The 4,012-nt window shown below is 40.6% G+C and overlaps 1 pseudogene; it reads right to left on the bottom strand.

The window, feature by feature from the left end:
* Window positions 1–264: 264 nt before the first annotated feature.
* On the bottom strand, window positions 265–383 carry LOC120593846 (uncharacterized; annotated as a pseudogene).
* Window positions 384–4,012: the final 3,629 nt, after the last annotated feature.

The raw sequence follows: 4,012 nt of genomic DNA, 5'->3' as shown, positions 1-4,012 counted from the left end.
TTATTTCTTGTCTATCTCTTGCAGATTTTCGGTTTGTGGTTACTATGTGTTTCATATACATCAGGCTCTGTTTACAGCAGTCTATTTTAAGTTCTTGGTCACTTAAGTTTGCCTACATTCTAAAATAAGTATAATTTTTACTCACTCCTCCATGTTTATGTTTTTATCATTGTTTTTTACTTCTTTTATTTGTGTGCGTGTGTTTCTTTTTTTATTTTTTTTTACATTTTTTATTATTTTTATTTTTACTATTATTATTTTTAATGCCTACAGCACCTGATATTCCTAAGTGGTCTCCCATCCAAGTACCAACCAGGTCCGACCCTACTTAGCTTCCAAGATCAGATGAGATCGGGCACATTCAGGGTGGCATGGCCGTAGACTGTGTGTTTCTGTGAATCCTTTGATTGTTGTAATTACACATGCTCTTTCTACTTTTGTCTTTTAATCTTTGCTCTACTTTTATAGTTGGTTGATTCACTGCTTTTTAAGTGTCTGCCTTTGTCAGTTAGCATTTTTTTCTTTTCTATATTTTCTTATTCACATTTTTTTGGTGTTTTATTTTCTACTTAGTGAAATCTCTTTAATATTTCTTGTAATACTGGTTTAGTGGTGATGAACTTCTTTAGCTTTACCTTGTCTGGGAAACTCTTTATCTTTCCTTTAATTCTAAATGATAGTCTTGCTGGGTAGAACAATCTTGATCATAGGTCTTTGCTTTTCATCACTTTGAATATTTTCTGCTATTCCCTTCTGGTCCGAAAAGTTCCTCTTGAGAAGTAAGCTGACAGTCTTATGGGCATGCCCTTGTACACAATAAACTGCTTTTCTCTTGCTGCTTTTCAGATTCTCTCTTTGTCTTTAACCTTTGGCATTTTAATTATGATGTGTCTTGGTGTGGGCTTCTTTGTGTTCATCTTATTTGGGACTTTCTGTGCTTCCTGGACTTGCATGTCTATTTCTTTTTCTATGTTAGAGAAGTTTTCAATCATGACTTCTTTAAATAGATTTTCAATCCCTTGCTTTCTCTCTATTCCTTCTGGTACCCGTATGATGAGAATGGTGGTATGCTTGATGTTGTTCCAGAGGTTCCTCAAGCTGTCTTCACTTTTTAGATTTTTTTTCCCTTTTGTTGTTCAGATTGAATGTTTTTTGCTATATTGTCTTCCAGATCACTTACTCAATTCTTTGCTTTATGTAATCTGTTGTTCCTTTCTAATGTATTCTTTACTTAAATTATTATATTCTTCATTTCTGACTGGTTCTTTTTTATGGTTTTTATCTCTTTGTTGAGGTTCTCAATGAGTTCATTTATTCTACTCCTAAGTTCATTGAGCATCCTTATAACCAGTGCTTTGAATTCTGTATCTAGTAGCTAGTTTGTCTCCATTTTGTTTAGTTCTTTTTTCTGAAGTTTTGTCCTGTTCTTTCATTCGAGACATTTTTCTTTTTCTCCTCTTGGGACTGACATTTTGGCTGACTCCCTTTGATTGTTTCTACATATTAAGTAGATGTTCTATGTCTCCCAGTCTTGATAGAGCAGCCTTATTTAGTAGGTGTCCTGTGAGGCCCAGTGGCACAGTCTCCATATTCCTCTGAGCTGGGTCCTTCAGGGATAATCTTTGTTTGATTTGTATGTACCCTTCAGTTGTAGTACTACCTTAGTTGCTGTCGGAATGACAGTGGGTGGGATTGACTACCTGGAGACAGCTGCCCTGAGCCCTGGCCCTCCAGACTTCACCTTCAGGTTTACTGGCTGTGAGGGTTGGGCATGACTACAGTAGATGAGCTTTTTTGGAGAGTTGGAGCCTTTTTATCAGGGCTTTGGTGCTAGCTGAGTCCATCTTTTGGGTATGTTATTTATGGAGCTGCTTGAGTGATGCTCTGGTATGATCTGAAGCTGACCACTGGATGTGTTGGCTCTGGAGTCTGTTAGGAGGGGCTCTAGTGAAAGCCAAGGTCAGCTTCCATTTGTGCCCAGCTTGGGGTACCTGGTGGGAGCTACAAAGTGATCTGTGGTTGTTTACTGCCTATGCTGGGTTCAAAGGTGCTTGGGAGAGACTAAGCTGTGAATGAAGGCTGGCTGCCACTTGTGCCAGGATTGGGACCATTTGGTGGGCACCACAATATGAGCTGAGGCCAGCTGCTACTTATATCAGGCTTGTGGTCACTTAAAGCTATATTTCAAGTCAGCCCTAACCGAAGCTTATGCCAGGCTTTGTGCCACCTGATGGGAGTGACAATGCAAATTGAGATTAGTCAACACTTTGCCATATTTGGGGCCACTTTGCAATAGGTACAGGGCACACTAAGGCCAGCTACTTCTTATTTAGAGTTTTTGGGCCTCTGAGAGATTTTGGAAAAGTACACAGCTTGAGCCAAGGCAAGCCACTTCTGTAGAGGAGCTGCTGAAAGAGGCTCCAGCTGATGTGCAAATCGGGTGGGGTCGGTTCTCAGGGAATCACCAGGATGGGGTGAATAGTGTTAGCCAGATTAAAGGAAAGCTCAGATTTGGTGCCCACCTGTGCCTGCTGGTTGGGTCTGGGGAGGGTTCAATGAACATGCAGTGGTACCTGCCAGCACTTCTGTTCCTAGAGAGAGCTGCCCTGCACAATGCCCCTCCAGTCCTTGCCCTGAAGCTCATCAATTCAGTTTATCCCCATATATTCCTGGCATTTTTGAGATGCCGCTCCTGCAAGCTTAAAGCAAGTGAGTTTGTGAGCAAACAAGTCCATGTGAGGGCTTCTTAAGAGCATACCTCCATCTTCAGCAGCTCTCTGTTCACCTGGAAGGAATCCTCACTGGTTTTCACAGCCAGATGTTATGGGGACTCCTCTTTTCAGTACTGGAACCCTGGGCTCAGGAGCCCAGTGTGGGCCTGGGACCCCTTGATCCTCAGGGGAGTCCTCCATAGCTCAGATATTCCTCCTGATTCTTAATTGCCACGCCATGGGTGGGGGACCTGCCTTCCATATCCCCACCACTCCTACCAGTCTTGACATGGCTTCTTTATATTTTTAGTAATAGGACTTCTGTTCAGCTGGTCTTCAGGTGATTCTCAATGACGATTATTCTGTAATTTAACTGTAATTTTGATGTGAGTGTAGGAGGGGGTGGGCACAGTGTTTACCTACTCTGCCATCTTGACCAAAAGTGTCTTTTCCCATATTTTTCCATAATGCACACAGATTGATTGTTTAATAAATATTCAAAATAAATATTCAAAAAAATTAAGGAAAGAAAATGTGAAACTCTTAAATATTATAGGAGATTTTCCAGGTAAAGGAATTTTAAGCAAATTTTTCTAAAAAGCAAAGACTCCTTCCAATAAGGTCAACCTGACTCCCTAGGTTATGTTTGGTAAAAAAAAAAAAAAAAAAAAAGTTTTAAAGAGGGGTAGGATATTTTTCTATAGATAGTTGTCTAATAATAAAGAACAGCTCTCTGTTACCCAAGAAAGCCAGATATTTGCTAGATTTCACAGGCATACAAAACCCTGGTCCATGTTGCTCTCCTGGCTCCCAAGATGAGGCACCACCACCCCTCAGTGTACCTCAGTCTGTGTGTGGCATCTGAAGAATCAGTCTAGTGGCAGCCTTGAATCATTTGCGGATCATGATGGACAAAGCTGGACGATGAATTATCATTCTGTGTGCAACAAATATAGACCCTCAGCTCTAGGCACTGCAAGAAAGTTAGGCCCAGTGCCTCTTGCTCTTCTCCCGTCTCCTCCTTTGTCCAAACACCAACCTTTTGGCTTCTTGGTCTCCTTCTTCTCCTCCAATGGCAGCCCAAACTATCCCCTCTCCTATTCACACATATTCATCATCTCTCTCTCTTTTTCAAAACTTTCCAGCAAAGTTCACACTTTTTCAGTGCGTAGGTTTTGGCTTGATATTCATGGGGAAAAAAGATTCTAATGATCTAATTCATACTAAGTGTTAATAAATAAGAACATCTTAATGTATTCAGCCAAAGAAATGAATCTTTAACAACTGAATTTTACCATTTG

Source organism: Pteropus medius, unplaced genomic scaffold, assembly GCF_902729225.1.
Source record: "Pteropus medius unplaced genomic scaffold, Ma_sr-lr_union100, whole genome shotgun sequence".
Taxonomy (NCBI): Eukaryota; Metazoa; Chordata; class Mammalia; order Chiroptera; family Pteropodidae; genus Pteropus; species Pteropus medius.
This window is presented reverse-complemented; position numbering and strand designations above follow the sequence as displayed.